General features: G+C 37.3%; 1 long non-coding RNA gene across 3 annotated transcripts in view; it reads left to right on the top strand.

The window, feature by feature from the left end:
- Nucleotides 1-18190, top strand: part of LOC106010867 (uncharacterized) — a 1054961-nt gene that overhangs the window by 1031845 nt on the left and 4926 nt on the right. For all 3 annotated transcript variants that reach the window (XR_015441535.1, XR_015441536.1, XR_001184576.3), the window contains one exon: nucleotides 17667-17774. This is a non-coding gene — a long non-coding RNA (uncharacterized LOC106010867). The remainder of the gene's footprint in view (nucleotides 1-17666; nucleotides 17775-18190) is intronic.

Below are 18190 nucleotides of genomic sequence, written 5' to 3'. Positions count from 1 at the left end.
AGTTGGGTCTTTCTCTGCTTTGGGGATCAAGGTGATGCTTGCTTCCAGGAATGAATTTGGGAGTATTGCTTCCCTTCCAATTTCATTGAAGAGTTTCAACCATAGTGGCAGCAGTTCCTCCCTAAATGTCTTGTAGAATTCAGCAGTGAAGCCATCAGGGCCCGGGCTTTTCTTAGTTGATGAGTTTTTAGTTACATTTTCAATTTCATTGATTGATATGGGTTTCTTCAGAATTTTTAGATCTTCTTTATTCAACTTTGGTAAATCATATGTATCAAGGAATCTGTCCATTTCTTCTGTGTTGTCCATCTTATTGGCGTATAGATTCTGCAAGTAGGTATTGATGTTCCTCTGGATTTCTGCTGGGTCTGTTGTAATTTCACCCTTTTCATTCCTAATTGCATGGATTTGGGCCTTTTCTTTCCTTTTTCTGATAAGGTTGGCTAAGGCTTTGGCAATTTTGTTGATTCTTTTGAAGAAGCAACTCTTGGCTTCATTGATTTTTTGTATGGTTCTCTTTGTCTCCATTGCATTGATTTCTCCTCTGATTTTTATAATTTCCTCCCTTGTAGGAGCTTTGGGGTTGTCCTGCTCTTCTTTTTCTAGAAGCTGGAGATTCAGCATCAGGTTGTTTAATTGGGCTCATTCTGTTTTCCTAATATGCCTATTCACTGCTATGAATTTCCCTTGTAAGTCTGCTTTCATTGTGCCCCACAGATTCTGATATGTTGTATTGTCATTGTCATTTAATTGAAGGAATTGTCTGATTTCTTCCTTAATTTCCTCTGTGACCCATTGGTTATTCAGCAGTGTGTTGTTCAATTTCCACGTGTTTATGAAATTTTTTGAGTTTCTTTTGCTATGGATCTCCAATTTCATTGCACTATGGTCGGATAATATACAGGGGATAACTTCAATTCTTTGCACTTACTTAAACATGTTCTGTGTGTGAGTATATGGTCTATTTTTGAGAATGACCCATATGCAGCTGAGAAGAATGTGTATTCTGATTTTGTGGGGTGGAAGACTCTGTAATCATTTGTTAAGTTCATTTGTTCAAGAGTTTGATTGAGTTCTAGTATTTCATTACTTATTTTTAGACTAGTTGATCTATCTATTTGTGACAGTGGGGTGTTGAGGTCCCCCACTACAATTGTATTAGTGCATATATGATTTTTCATGTCCGTTAGTATTTGTTTTATATAGTTGGGCGCACTATTGTTTGGTGTATAGATATTTATGATTGTCATCTCTTCCTCTTGGATTCTTCCCTTTACAAGGATGTAGTGTCCTTCTTCATCTCTCTTAATCAGTGTTGGTTTGAAATCTACTTGATCTGCAAAGAGGATAGCAACTCCTGCTTTTCTTTGGGTTCCTGTCTCATGAAGTATTGTTTTCCACCCTTTAACTTTCAGTCTATGAGTTTCTTTTTGAATTAAGTGTGTTTCTTGTATGCAGCATATTGTTGGATTTTGCTTCTTGACCCATTCTGCCAGTCTATTTCTTTTGATTGGTGGATTGAGACCATTAACATTGATGGTTATAACCGAAATGTATTGACTTGTCATTGCCATGACTTTATCTTTTTGTTGGGTTCTCCCCCTTTACATTTAATTTCTTATCGTGCCAGATGGGTTCATTCTGTTTTGCTTTCTGGGGTTGTGATCCTCAATGTCTGTTCCTAGGACATTGTGTAAAATTCTTTGGAGTGCTGATTTGGTATTCACGAAGTTCCTAAGGTGCTCTTTGTCATGAAAGTATCTTATTTCTCCATCCATTTTGAAAGATAGTTTTGCAGGGTCCATCAATCTGGGTTGGAGGCTGTTTTCTTTTAGGGCTTGGAATATGTCACTCCAAGCTCTTCTTGCCTTGAGGATTTTCATTGAGAAGTCTGGTGTGATTCTGATGGGCTTTCCTTTGTATGTGATTTGTTTCTCTTCTCTAACTGCTTGTAGAACTTTGTTCTTCTGCTGAGCTTCTGGAATCTTAACAATTATATGCCTGTGTGTATATTTTTTTTAATCAAGCCTAATTGGAGTCCTATATGCTTCACTAACCTGTATGTCAAGTTCTTTTCCCCTGCTGGGCAAGTTTTCTGCCATCACTTCTATGAACAATTTTCTTCTGTCATCTGCACTCTCTCCTGTTTCTTCTTTGACTCCAGTCAGTCTTATTTTATTCTTCTTTGCATCATCTAGCAGCTGCTGGATTGATTTCTCATTTTCCCTTATAATTTTGAAGCAATTTTCCTTTTCCTGGTCACTAATTGCAATATTATCTTCTGTATCTGAAATTCTGTCCTCACATTGGCTCATTCTGCTGTGTAGACTTTCAGTGGAGTTTTTCATGTCCTGGAAATCTATTTGCACTTGTTTTTTGGATTCCATTTGTTTCTTATGTTGGGATTCCATCATGTTCCTCAGCTCCTCTCTAGATTTATTAATCATGTCTTGCACTAGGGGCACAATTTCTCCTGTTATGTGAGAAATTATTTCTGATTTCATTTTTTCCAGATCCCCTTTTGTTGCCAGTTCAGTGGGTCCAAGTGGTTGAGTATCAGAGTGTTCCATCTCATTTTCCTTTGGAATTGCTGTAGGTGATCTGGAAGTCTGGTTTTGAGACTTATTTACATGTTTTCTCATTTCGACTGGGGTGGGGGGCTGTTAGCACCTGCACGGATTACCTCCTCTGAGCTGGGAGAGGTGGGACAGGGGCCGGGAGCAGCGGTAGATATGGGGACCCAAAAGCCCTTTCCTGTGGGCTGGGAGCAGCAAGAGGGATGGTGGCTGGGAAGCCCCTTCCTCCCTTCGTCTGGACAAGGAGCAGTGGGATGGCAGCTCAGAAGTCCCTCCCTCTGGTCTGGGAGCGGTGAGAGGGATGGTGGCCTGGAGACCCCTTCCTCTGGGCCAGGAGCAGCTGGACAGAAGGTGGCCCAAATGCCCTTTCTTCTGGGCTGGGAGCAACGGGAGGGATGGTGACTGGGAAGCCCCTTCCTCTGGACCAGGAGCAGTGGGATGGTGGCTCAGAAGCCCCTACCTCTGGGTTGAGAACAGCGGGACTCAGTACTGTGGTCTGGTGGTCTGGTGTTCTCTGCATCTTTGTAGTGTGGAACCAGGTGACTGCCTGTCTGCAGTGGGCTGATTCAGCATGTTCTGTGCAACTCAGGCCCTCGATAGGGCATGCACAGACCTGCCTGTCTGCAGCGTGGTGATTCAGCGTGTTCCGCAGGACTCAAAATATATAGTTTTTAAAGGTCTGGTTAGAATATATAAAATAGAAGAAATTTAAGAATGACTGATACAAGGAAACTGTTCATCCTGGCAGTTCTTCTCAGTGTCATGTGGTATCATTTGAAGCACTTGCTACTGGAAGACCTGCCTCTAAGATATAACATGTCTGCTACCACCTTGTTTTCTTTCCCTTCTTTTCTTTCTTTCTTTCTTTCTTTCTTTCTTTCTTTCTTTCTTTCTTTCTTTCCTTCCTTCCTTCCTTCCTTCTTCCCCTCCCTCCCTTCCTCCTTCCTTTCCTCCCTAAAGGAAATTTTACTCTCCAATGTCTTATCTTGCATGTCTAATAGCATGATAATCCTGTGGTTCTAAGATATGCAATCTTCAACTTTTGTTTCCCAAGTTTTCTAAAAGTTCTTACAGTGAACTCCATTATGATCAAGCAGATTTGAAAAATTAAACAAATTAGAATGAATCACTCCAAAACTTTGGTGTAAAACAACACTATTCAAATTCTCAGTTTCTGTGGGTCAGGCATTCAGAACATGCATGGATGGGCAAGGCTTTTTCTCTCTCATGCATTTCGGTGATTTGATAGCTGGGGCTAGCAAAGAGATAGTTAGTGCCCCCTGGCCATCCCCCACTTAATGTAGTCTCAGGGATTCCCCATTCAGTGTTCTATGTAGGCTCAATTACTTTCCTCACAGTTAGGCAGCCTCATAGCAATCAGACTTTATAGGCTGAGGCTCAGGGTTTTAATAGGAGTGCTTCACTAAAAAAGTCGAATTTAAAACACTTTTTCTAACAAAGTTTTGGAAATTATGAAGTATCTCCTCCAGTATTTTGGTAGTTACAAGAAGTAAAAAACCTGCCTAAATCTAAGGAGGGGGAACAAAGATCTTCTCTTATGGGGGAAGTATCAAGTTCTTTCAAAATAGCATTTGGGATAGAAGATAATGTTGCAGCCATCTTTGCAAAGTGTAATGTGCTGTACTAGCTGTGTAACAATAGTCATAGTACTTAGCACAGAGTCTCAGATACCTCACATACTTTTGGGATGGGGAATGGAGAGACACTGTAAAGAAAACTTGTGCTTTGAGTGTATACAAATCTTTTATATCAAATGAATAACTATGAAGTACATGTATCAATCAAGGGTGACACAAATTTCATTCTCTCTATGCCCTCAATCTTAATTCTACTTTTCTATTTCCATATCATTAACCACCTTGAACATGTTTATTTTTCAAGATTTTAAAATTCCATCTATATTCCAATAATTCTCAATTAATATCTTGCTCCCAAATACCAAACTAACACAATGAACTGCCTATCCCAAAATAAGCTCCTGTAAAAGGTTACGAGCTTCTTGTAACAAAGAACATCAAGCTTAAGTGTAAACAGCTCTTTATTTCTTGATAAGTTTTAAACTGCAGAATATTCTTGTCTGGGAACTAATTGTTTTTGGACCAATAGTGTTAGTGTAATGAAAAACTAAAAATAGAAGTTACATATTCTTTAGATCACTCAACTCTGAATCAGAAATTCTCCGGGTGGGCCCCGTAATCTGAATTTTAACAAACCTTGTTTATGGGTCTGATTCACTGACAATTTTGAGAACCACTGCCTAAAGCCACCTATTTCTAAATCTGAGAACTGTTATCTAATCTGTCCCTATTTCCACCTCATATTTCTATTTCTCAGCCCACTTTCATTGTGGCCGACCTAATGCTTATAAGGTAAAAAACCTTTTCTAATTGCCAGAAGCCAGAGAAGAATCTCATTTATATGCTTTTCAAGTAACAACAGAAAAATAAAACTGTGTCTTTTCTCACCTGTTTTCTAGCAATATTACTTATAAGAATCTTTGACATCTTAAATTTTCTATGACCTCATGTTTCCCTATATTGGCTGGGAAGCCCTTCATCCCTCCAGCATTCTTGCTGTCTCTCTCACATCCCAAATCAAATCCATCTGGGAATTCTGCATGTTTTACCTTCAGAATAGATCTAGACTCCAGCCACCTCTCATTTCTTCTACCACCACCACCTGGTACAGCCACAGTAATTTCCACCTGGATGAATGTCAGTGGGTCCTCTTGTGTTTGTCCTGGCCTCCCTTGATTATTCTCATTATTACAACCATTATTCCTTTGGCCACATAAATCAGATCATGTCACACTTCTGCTCCCAACCATCTTACTGAGGAACCTCATTTTTATTTCAGAATAAAAGTCTACTGTGACTCACAAGGTGAGTCACGATCTGCTCCCATGTGTGAGCCACACTGTTGCCTTTCTAGTGCTACCTGCCTAAATAAGAGTGGGATAAAAACAGCCTGAGGGTGTGAGTATCTGTTACAGAGAACACAAAGGAAAGGTATGGGGCTTGGAGAGGACTGAAAAACTTCTATGGAAGAGACTGAATGGAGAGTCAGAAAGAAGCCTAAAGCAGGCCAGATTGTAGTAATTTTCCCCAGAGCTGTACCAGACAGTATAATAGGATGATCTTCCTGCTTTGTCCTATCCTTGTGGTCTTGTTTCTGTTTTACTGTTGTTTAAATATATTAGGAGAAAGAGTGGGGGCGGGGGGGCACGCTTTAGGGAGTTCTGTCCATTGAGATTCACAAATAAGTATTCTTTTGATAGCCAGTTGTAAACCACTGACAACCAGATACATGAAAGTTTATTGTATTGAAAGGACCCACAGGTATAGTTTGGCTCTGCATCCTGGAGGTGTTAGAAAATCCCAGTATTCTAAATTTGGAATGGGATGAATTGAACATATGAGGATTACGGCACTAATCTGCCATTCATAGCTTGCCTTTTGAAAGAGCAGAAGCAAATAAAGGCTTTGATCGGTGCCAGAGTCGTAGAACAGAACTGCAGCCCTTTCACACCCTTTGATTTGGAACGACTCACCCTTCACAGCAGGGTTCAAAGCCCAGATCATTACTTATAGAACCTGTCTCTTGCTGTGAGCATGAGCACTATGGTACTTTGTTTGCAGAGGATTTACTTAGACTTTATATAGTGGTGAATCTCTCCATCTCCCCCTTGCTCTCTCAAAGCTTCCATTCTGTTGGTATGGGCTGTCATCTTTTCCCTCTTTGCACCAGTGTGATATATCTACTGAATAAAAGAGTAAGATATATATGTTTAAAAAACTTATATACCTAAGTGGTCAAGAATACTGTCAAATTTGCCTCTTCAAATCCCACAGGGGCCAAAGTTGGTTCTTATGACTTGTTCCTATAGGCTCATGTAAAGTTTCTGGCCAAGGAGTCAAAATTATTTGACAGTAGGCAGCAAAGACACATAGGAATCCACTGGGTGCTAGATGTAGTATTAGTCATAATTATAAAAAGTAAAGAAATCCACAGTCTGGTGGGGGAAACAGACACAAACACCATGTGATAAGCACAAACACTAGTAGGCTTCAGCAATGCCTTTGAAGGATGGGAACCTTCAGAGCCCAGGGTCAGGGGAAGAGACTTAGCAGGCAACACCTCAACTAGAATGAATAAGCATGAAAAGGGCTCTTAGGTTACCATTAATACCGACATTCACACAGCAAGCTGCTGCCTCAGAATCCTCCCAACCTTTACTTCTGAAATTACAGCAATTAGTGACTCTACCAAATCCTAAGATAATTAATTACATGTCCTGAAAAAAAAAAGAAAAAACATGATTTAAATATGTTAGAGCTGAAATTTGGGTGAACTTTATGTATGTTTCTTTGTTACTTTTCAAGGAAACTACCCAAGGTTTTTGACAAACTCTTGTCAGCCCACTGGGATTCGAGTGTGGTTACCTCAGGATCTGAAAATCAAACTCTGAAACAAGAATATACTTATCCTTTTTGTAAATAAGTGATAACAAAAAGGGAAATGTGTGCTTTGTATCCTCAACTCCTGACAAAGAGCTGGAGATTTTCAGTACTCTCCTTTGTTAAATAAATGACTGCTTTGTTGTGCTTTGAGGATTTTTCTTGGTGGAGAAGGTTCATTCCTGTCATTTTGATTACCTTCCACTGAACAGACAGATAGACACACACACTCTCTCTCTCTCTCTCTCTCACACACACACACACACACACACACACACACGCAATCTAAGCCTTCTCTAACCTATTTTAAATTCTTGTGATTCCATACATTTATCCCACTTCTAGCCCACATTAATCTTTCTCTTGTTTTGTTAACCATTATTAGTATATCATCTTCCCCTTTGCACTCCGTCTGGTACACAAAAATGGGGGGGGCATTTGGAAGTTTATATATTGTGTTTTGTTCTGTTTCTTTTGTACTTGTGTACCTCTGATGAGATTAAGCTCTTAAAGTCAGGAACCAAGGCTCATACATACTGGCATATTCCTAAAGCACTTGACTAAGGTAGCACTGTGGGCTTTACTGACTTTAACCTGTCAACAAAAAGAATCCTTCATTCTATCAACAAATTTTCTCAGAAAATCTCAGGCACATAAGGCATACTTTGCCAACACCTGCTTATACCTTTGTGTGTGTAGAAACACATTCACTCACATTTTATCTCACACATACACTCACAAACACACACTTCTCATGCATTATACCAGGCTTCATATTCTGCTTGCAGAGCCTTAGCTGAAAAGCAAGGCCAAAAATCATGTGCTTACATATTTCTCATACTCAAACTACTCATATTATTTTTTTTGGTACTGGGGATCAAACTCGGGTCCTTGCTCTTGCGAGGCAGGCAGCAGAAGCACTGAGGTAAATCCCTGGCCCTAAACTACCCATATTATACTCTACACCACTATGTTATATTATTATAAAACCAATTAATCAGCATTCAAAATGAGCTATTTTTATATCTTTTGACCACATCCTTGTTGAGGTTAATAGACTCCTACTTTACCACTGAAACTCTGGAGACAGAGGAGTTCAGAGACTTAATCAAGAAATTATAGGACCGTTCAAAAAGGAAGATAAAAAGAGGTCCTATCATTGCAGTACATGTTTAACATTATTTCTCATCAATTTTTATAGATTTTGAGCAACTTTATTATTTTTAATTTTTTAGAGTCAACATTTAACTATGAAATGTGATGTTGTAATTGTTAAGAAGACTGCATATATAATACTATATTCCATCTATTATGATTCATATCATTATATATCATACATATAAAACCACAGTTTGAAAGCTGTCATACACAATTATAGAGTATTACAGTCTCAAATAAGATTGGCATCCCTGGCAAAGTCTGTGAATCAGAACTGATTGAACTAGAACCTATTAAATGTTATCTTTTATTTTCTCTATATACATATGTATACATATATGCATATATGTAAACTATCTATAAGGTGGTGATATGTTAACAATATATCATAGGAGAAAATGTTGTAGCTTTGTACAGAAACCTGAAATACTGCAGCTATAAATTATGGATGAATACACACGTGTGTCCTATTTATTTCACATAAGAGTGTCACCTCAATGTCCATCCATTTAGCTATAAATGTCTCAATAGTTTCTCTAGTGTGAGAAACTGAAAGTGTAAATAAAGACTAAAAGGTATAATAGATAAAGTGAAATAGGAACAAAAGGTGCAAAGGGGAAGGGGAAATGGGAGGGGTAGGGGAAAAGAAAGAAGGGAATGGAATTAATATGAGAAAAAGAAAAAATGGAAACAAAGTCTTTGTAGATAGGAAGGGGTGGAGGGGTTGAAGGGAAGGCAGGAAAATGGGGAAAAAATAAGAACCAGGATGGATTATGTAATGGTGCAAATTTCCAATAATGAATGTCATTATATTGTATACCTTAAATGTATCAGTATAATTAATAAAAATAAAATAAATACTGTTTAAAATTTGCACTAACCCCCCAAAAATCATAGATGAATATATAATACATGAACTAATAACCACATCCATTTATATAAAATAATCACTGGGTAAGAATTTTGTATGGTTTTCATTAGGAAATTAAGGTTTAAAAATTCTAAATAGTATTCCTCCTGCATTTTACATTCTAATTCTGTTTATTTTTAATTTTTTTTCTAATTCTGTTTAAATAAAATCATTTTTAAATTTATACTGAAAATAAATTCATAAAATATTCTTCATTCAAAAACTTCTGAATTAGTCTTGGTGACAAGTACTATACTATATCTTCATATGTTGTGCCTTGTTATTTGTGTCTCACTGCTTCTATTACTATATTTCTTTATTCAAAGGAGAGAGAGAATTTTATAGTTTCAATAGAAAATTAACATGACAAAATTTGAAATACTGTTTTACAATCTATAATAATTGAAATAACTTAAGATGTTTTCTCCTAGGCCTGTAGGCATATGAGAGGAGAAAGATCATGTTCTTGTCATAGGAATACTGCTCATGTTTCTTTGCAGTTTCTCAACCCATCCCTAAATGAAGGTGTCAAGACTGAGAGAGAATCCAATAAGATGGAGTTTTCAAAATGGCTAACAATACAGAATATTTAATAAAAAGTTATTGAGGCTATACTCTTAAATGAAATAAGTAGGACACACATGTGTAAATGCCAAATAGTTTCTCTAGTGTGAGAAACTGAAAGTGTAAATAAGGATTAAAATGAATAATTGATAATTTGAAATAGGCAAAAGTACAAAGGTGTAGCGGTGGTGGGAGGGGAAGGGGAAGCAAAGAAGGAAAAGGAAAAATTATGAAAAAAGAAAAAAAAATGGAAACGAAATCTATGTAAATAGGGAAGGATGGAGGGGGTGAAGGGCGCACAGGTAATGGGGGAAAAATAAGAACCAAGATACATCATGTACAGGTACAAGCACCCAATGATACATGTAAACATATTGTATACCTAAAATGTACCAATAAAAGAATTTTTTAAAAAGTTATTCAACTTCAACTGCATTGAAAAGTGTCCTAGGTCATTTCAAACATCATTTAATTCATCCACATTTGGTGTATATAGATATACCTTATTCCTAAAAGCAGATGTATTACTGTGTATGTATCCAATCTTGCTGTTGCTGAAATCTTTTTGATAAACTAAAGTTATTACCACTGCAACAACTGGAATCCAAGTATGAAATGGAGATCATCCTTCACATGCTCATTGTCCAACTAAACAACTGATGTCATTTGTTACTTCATTTGAACCACACAATAACTATACTCAAAAAAAAAGTGAAATTCTGAGAATAATGGTAGAAAATCAGGTAGCCTTGAAAAGTCTGAAGGCTGTACAGGCTTCAGTGCTTCAAAGAATCTTATATAATTTATTGCTTGAAATGGGAGAATGACACAAGTTACAGTGTTGCTGCCCATCAATGATTTGATTTTATTCTTTCAAACATGAGTCTTGGAAGTACAGATGACATCACAGTCCCTTGTTTTGTTCTTCACCTTTTTTCTATTCCTCCTTCCATTCTTTTTTTTTTTTTTGGTCCTGGGGATCAAACTCGGGACCTTGTTCTTACCAGGCAGGAAGCGGTACCACTGAGCCAAATCCCCGGCCCTATCTCCTTCCATTCTTTAGTATCTCAGTTTTGTCAAGCCTCCATCTTCTGAGTTCAAGTCAGTCATGCCTTGTCTCTAAAGTTCTTTTTCTCATTAATTAAGTTTATTGGTATAATTTATATATATATATATAATGATCACATTGATCATATGGAATTTATACATGTACATGATATACTTTGATTCATATTTTTCCCATTCCCCTCCTTTCTACCCTGCCTCCACTTCTTATCTACAAGAGTTCTGTTTCCATTTTATCATTCGTTTCTCATTTTTTTCTTTTCCCAGCCTTTTTTACCCTCTCCCCCTCCCTTGTGCCCCTTTCAATTTGATCAGTTTCTTCCTATTTCACAGTATCTATGATACATTTGGTCCTTATTTATACTTTTCTAAAGTTCTTAAGTTATTTTCCATACCTATGGCCAAGGATGGCACGGGCTATTCACCTGGCTACTTCATTCCAGATTCCTCCATTACTCAGAGTCAGGAAACTCTGTGAGGATCATGGAAAATAATTATTCCCACTGGCAAATTTAAAGTGCTATCAAGCTGATATTCCTTTCCTATTGTGGGTGAGGACAGAAAAGTGTGAGTTAATTAATGGGGTAGAGTCTTGTCACATTCTCTGCCAACTGGAAATAGTTAAGTCTTTCCAAAGACGTAGGTCACCTGTGCTAGTCATCTTTTCCTTGATGTGACAATATACTGAAAAACTAATAATTTAAAAGAGGAAGGGTTAAGAAAAACAAAATAGGTTCATGGTTTCAGAGATTTCAGTCCATGCTCACTTGGTTCCATTTTTGCTGGGCCTAATAGTAAAGCAGAAAACATCATGGTGGGAAGGCATAGCAGAAGAAAGCTGCTCATCTCATGGAAGCCAGCAAGCAGAGAAGGAGGATAAGAGTCCGAATTAGTAGGCTTCTTCATTCTTCAATTTTTTCCATTCCAGGTCCCCACTTTATTGGATAGTATCCCTATCTATATTTATGGCATGTCTCCCCCATCAGTTTGTTGCCCTACATGCCCATTGTCTCTGGAAACCCCTCACTAGCACAGCCAGAAGTATGCTGTACTAATTTCCTAGCTGTTTCCCAACTTAATCAAGTTAACAATCAATATTAACCATTACCCTCACATAATCCTTTTCCAAGTAAGTGGGCTTGCATTCTGTCAGTGCTGTAACTTCTAATTCCTTGCTCATAGCTACCTAGTTTTGAATAGTCACCATATTGGTCACTTTCCGTCAGAATTCCTCAGAGAGCTTTTTCTGATTAATTGATAGTCAATCTTTTTAACAAAATAATTATTTGCATTCCTGTCTAAAATGGCATAAGGCCCTGAAGGACTTATGTCTGTGACTTCCTAATTATAGTCCAGGAATGGAGTTGCCTCCTGAAGAAGCAGTAGGAGATGCCCCACTCTACACATTGAGTTAAGTGCCATTGCATTTTTACCTTAAAAATGTCTATCTGTGCTTGAGCTGGTGGCAGCAGACCTTGGCATCATCCATGTCATCCTGATTTCACCATCATGCAGAATGCAAGAGTTGTGGGGTCAGGGAGTCTTTGACCGAGATTTCAGAAGAAGGCATGGGAGACCAGGCAGTTTGCCACTGAGAAGACAATGCATAAAGTGATAAGAGAGAAGCTGAAGGTTCAGTGAAGACCCCAGAATACTGGAGAAGCCAGAAATGTGAAATATCTGAGGGAAGTCATAAGGACTGTGAAAAGCCAGCCCAAGAGAAAGGCCATGAGAACTGCAACCACTGGCAATACCATAGAGGTAAGGCCATACCAGCCCTTAGAAGTTCACATCTCATCACAGCTTGTCCTGGGTCCTAGAAATGTAAACATGGGATTTAATATTTTTGCTGCTGGGTTTTGGGTTCACTTATCCCATGCTTTTCTATCTGCCTATTTCTGCCTCTTACTTAGTCCCACTGTATGTACTGTTTACTTTCCTTTGAGTTCTACAGGGGCTTACAGCTGAGAGTTTGCTAAAGTCTCAGAAGGGACTTTGCGTTTGGAGTTTTCAGCAATACGGAAACTATTATGACTTTGGAAACTCTTAAAAATAAACTAGATTTACGTTACTTACAAGGATGCACATGAGTTTTGGGGGGGCTAAGGTGGAATTTTATGGATTATATCTAGATATCCCTCCAAATCCTCATGCATTCATTGGTGGGGGGTTGGGGAGGGGTGATTGGATCATGGGGATGTAATAATCAGTGGATTAGTCCAGCTTACTTGCTATAAGGAGGTGGGATGTGGTCAGAAGAGGTGGGTAACTGGGGGTGTGGCCTGTAAGGGTTTGTTTCTTCCCCATTCCTTCCTTCATTCACTCTCTGCTCTCTGCCATGCCATGAGTGAGCAACTCTCCCAAACCATAAGCTTCTGCCACATGGTCCTGCCTTGGAGCAAGCTGACAGTGAACTGAAACCTCGTTGGATAATGTAACTAATTTTAAACTGTGAATTTTATAATAATAACATATTTTATTAATATATTACTAATTATTAATACATTATTATTATTATTCAGGATTGGCATGCATCTTTTCCCTTTCATAACAGTTTTCCATGATTAGCTGCATATTCCTGATAGTCATGGATTTGAGATTGCATCTTATAGTGGCATTCATTATAACAGGCATACTGATAGATCCAGGGATCACTTTTGACAGCTCCTTAATTTTATTGACGTATCCGCAAATCTTGCACAAGATCCCAAACCCTGACCAAAACTCAGGAAAATTTCTGAAATGTCACAGTGTTCTTTCTGATAATGATAGTTTTCCAAGGTTTCCAGTGAGCATGGGTCTTAAAATCTGTTCCTCTACTTAACTGCATCTTGAGTTAGACCTTCTCAATCTGTTTTTATGTTACTAACCCCAAGATATAGATCTATTGGTAATGAAGTTCCTTCTAAAAATCAAAACAGAGATTGTGAAACAGTGTCATTTTAAGTGGCCTGGTCTAGATGGATCTTTATAGACTTTTCTGCCCCTCCTACCATGTCTAGTTATATCCAGCAGATGTATTAAAGTTACAGTAGTTCTCCTATGTTAAAAAGAAAAAGCCTCCTTGGGAGTATTAGGCATTATTCTAAACCTTTGATTTCTGCTATTTAGATTTATTTCAAAAGGAGTGATTCTCCAAATCTCTTCTTTGGTCAAAATGGACCTATAAACTGGGAAGAAATTTAGCCTCAAGACTAGTACATGGAGAAGTTTGACATCTGTGCATGCTTAAGGAAAGAATCACCAATCTGGTGTGCAGATACTGCTATTGACTTTAATATTTGTGCAATTACCAAATTTATGCTTTTGGGTGGTAGACTGAGTTTCTTAAATCAAGGATCCTTATGGAACAATATGTCTAGAGTGTTATCTAAATGGTTGTGCTTTGACCCAGAGAATACTGTTCTTTATCAAATTCTCAACACATGAGAAAAGAACAATTATCTCCTACTCCTCTTCAACTATTTTCCTTCCTTCTTGGGCTGTACCAAAATCTCCAGCCAAAGTATGGTACCCTCAGCTCCTATTTTTTTTCATATTTGGTATCATTTTGGCCAAGGACTAGAGGAGATTCTATAGAGTCTCCCATATGTGCTAGCACAGAGGATCTCTGTGAGGAAGGTGAAGGTGTAGTGGGACAACACATCAGAGGTGGAATGGAGTTTATGCAACCAGTCAAAACTACTGATAGAGCTCACTCAGTGACAGTAACTACCATCTCTCTGAATCCCATGGTATCTCAGAGACTCCAGGCTCAACACAATGTACTTTCAGTGTATATTCCTACTGCAAGTATCTAGAATTCATTAGACCTTGAAAAGGAGCTTGAGCTTGGTAGAGCTCATAGAATAGTGAAAATGATTATTATTTGAGATTCACCTGCAAGCATAATTGGCGTATATGGTAGACAGATTTCTAAAATGGTCCCCAATTCCTACCCTCCAATGTTACAGCCTCAATACACCTTCTTCTCCCAATTATGAGCGAGATTTGTAATCTGTAGAAATGCCATTCCTAAAAAATGAAGGAATCTTGGAGATACAATTAAGGTTCCAAGTGAGTTAACTTTGGTTTAATAAAAGGGAGATTATCCCAAGTGAGCCAGACTTAATCAAGACCCACACAGAAGAAAGAGCTGCTCTCCTACTTGTTTTGAAACAAGCAAACAACTATGTTGGGAACTTTGTTTGGAGAGCAGTCACTCCCAGGAGCTGATGGCTTTAGTCCTTCAACCACTAGACAACAAATATATAAAATGCTCGTAATTCAAATTCTGTCAACAATCCAAATGATATTAGTAGAATATGTTCAATTCCAGATGAGAATACACCCCAGCCACAACCTTGAGTGTACCTTTATGAGACTGAGCAGAGAGCCCAACTAATCTATGCCTCTGAGACAATAATTAGGAGACAATAAATATGTACTGTTTAAGCAGCTATATTTGTGGTGCTTTTTAGGAACAATAGAAGAATAAAAAATTCTACATCTTTTTCAGTTGCTTTGTATACATTTTCCTAAGATTTCACCAATCCCACGAGAAATATCTAATTGGAATTTTATAACTTATGTTGAATGATTTGAACCATTTGCTTCTTGTCTCCATCTGATCAGTCTTGAAGTTCACACCAATTTTCCAATGACCACCAGTTGTCCCTCTTTTCCCCTTTACATTAAAAAGGAAATCCTCCAAGGCTTTCTCAGTTTGTCAGCATGTACATTCAATTCTGTCTGTACTGCTAAGTAGAAGGTTGATAACATTAAATGCATGCCAGAGAAAAGAGTAAAAGTGGGAGATGTCCTTATCCATTCATCCTCATAAAAAAGAATTATAAACTCCCAATGCCAACTGTTTTAAGATAATGGGGAATAGTAAGCCTATTATTATTTATAGACTTTACTGAAAAAGAAATCTAAACTGAGATACTGTCTGTTTTTTTTCTTATTTTTAAAAAAACATTTCATTTTTTTATAATGCTTTTTTTTCCCTTTCTTTCTTTTTCTTTTTGTACCAGGGATCAAACTCAGGATCTTGTGTTTGCAGGGCAGCAGTGGTGCCACTGGAGCTAAATCTCTGGCCCTACTTTCTCTACTTTCTATTTGAAGTTAACTGTAAAAGTAGGGAGTATCCTGGAGAGTATCCATGCCTCTCAACTTTTTCAAGGTTGGTTGGCTAAGCCTGATCTTTCATGAGTTCTTGCCAAAACTCATTTTGATATTTTCGTCTTTAATCTCAACCAAAGTAACTTACAAAATTTTTCTAAACTTACCTTAAATTTAGAAGACCTTTTATATTCTCTCTGTCTGGGATCAAGATATTAGGATATACTTCCTTGATTTTTTCTACAGTGAAGGCCTTTTCTAGAGCAACAGTATTTCTTATCTAGGAGTTGTCTTCTTTAAAGTGTATGCTGATGTATTAGGCAGTGGAGAGGTCAATGCTTGTCTGCACTTAAAGTTACTGAGACATTCTGTTATTGTACCATTACTCTGGTGGTTCAATATTATTCTTTCCTTATCATTTGCTCTGTTCTTTTTCCCAAACCATCTATTTGTGTATCATCTGATATCATATTCTATTACTTTCTCAAAGCCAGATTTCTTGTTGGGATCTCTTGTTGATATTGTTCTACCAGTGCTACTATGTTGTTCCTGGATCTTTACTCTTTCACAGGGAGAAATCCACTATTATTTAAAATTCTCTAATGAATATTTATTACTCATCATGACTTTTCCTGCATAATATCTCCTGTAAAAATTAATTGAGAGATTTTGAATAAACTTTCAAAATAAAAACACCATTCTATTATAAAAGCTTATATTTTCCCAAAGGCTCTTCTGTGATCACATTTGTTTTTGTATTTTTTCCATTCTCAATTAAAGAATATTGCTGAGACCATAAATATTTGCACTTAATTTTCTCTCACTCCATATCTCTCCATAGTCTACAAATAGTAAAGGTGACATGGTGACATAATGCTAACTCATTCCTGTAGTGTATTTCATTGGGAGAATATTTAATGAAACAACTGTCCAAATACAGTAATCCCAAACCTTAACCTTCATACATGTAACTGTATCATCATGTTCTGCCATGTCTAAAAAGGATATAAGTCTGATTTATTATCAGAAAAGGGGGAAGAACTGTAGCTAAATGCTTTAAATGTCAAAAGGTTGCAGCAATATATTTATTTACTAAGCCCATTAAATTATTTTTTAACCTGAACAGACACTCTGAATTCCTTCCTGCTCCATTGCTATTCTATCTTTCTCTTCTCTGCTTCCAACCCCCACCAGTCCTTGAGGTTTCAATTGTATCCTACTATCAACCCATGTGCTCAAGCCAGGAGGTTTTGTTCATTCCATTTGACCAAGATAAACTCAAATATTTTCATTCTGGTTCAACATAGAATATAAACTTTTCAAACTTGTTTTGCTAATCAAAACATACCTTTAAAACACAATGTGCTATGTAGTATATACCTTGAAATACAATGAATTACATAGTATGTAATATCATATATAACAGGTTTCACAAAATACTATATTTATGACCTTTACTCTAAAGATACGGATGGGAGGGATTAAGTGACTGAAATGGATAAAACACCATTCCCCCTAAAACACCTGTTTTGTTTTTTCACTTAAGTAGAAAAACTCAGAAACGGTGTTGACTAAAACAATAGAAAGAAGAAATAGCCAACAGAACAAACCTGTTTATAGGTACAGAGAACACATTCCTGGAGAATTCAACTATAGGAGGAATCCAGATAGCACCTGTAAGAAGCATCCACCCCAATCACACACCAGACCATAGCAAATAATGGTTAAAACACATTCAAACACAACCTAAAGTTTGAAAAGAGACTTATAAAGAAGTTGTCACCACAGGTAATATCTTTGAATCTCACACAGGCAATTCTCAGATGGGTTGTGTGTCATGAAATCTGGACTACGGCTGTCAACCCCAGCTAGGACACAATCTGGGAGCACACAAGAAGAGTGTGGAGAAAAATGGAAGATGTAAGTGGTCCCTGGAGCAATAACTAACTAACTATCATTGGCATCCACTTTGCTTTTGTTTGAAAAGTTTCCTTGTTTATTTCGTTGCTTTTGTATAGTGAAAATACATATTCCATCTAGAAGATACTGCATTTATTAAAATGGAGAACCACACATACCCCTTGAATTTAATGTGAAACATGAAAGTACCTATAGGCATATCTGAAAGTCTATGTAAAATATTTGGAAAAAATACTGAATTCACTACATATATAGACATTGCCAGGAAATATTAAGAAGTATCATTTGAAAACTTTAAACCAAGGCAAAACAATTTATCGATTCAAAGTCAAAAAGGACTTATGAGGGAATGCTAGCAAATGTAGTTTATAGATGAAAAAACTGAATCCAAAAAGATTGTTTTGCCAAGAAAATAT

This window comes from Heterocephalus glaber, unplaced genomic scaffold (genome assembly GCF_053883595.1).
Source record: "Heterocephalus glaber isolate CG9 unplaced genomic scaffold, H.glaber_assembly_v1.0 deba00001523, whole genome shotgun sequence".
Lineage (NCBI taxonomy): Eukaryota > Metazoa > Chordata > Mammalia > Rodentia > Bathyergidae > Heterocephalus > Heterocephalus glaber.
Note: the sequence above shows the minus strand (reverse complement) of the source record. Positions and strands in the feature narration are given on the sequence as shown.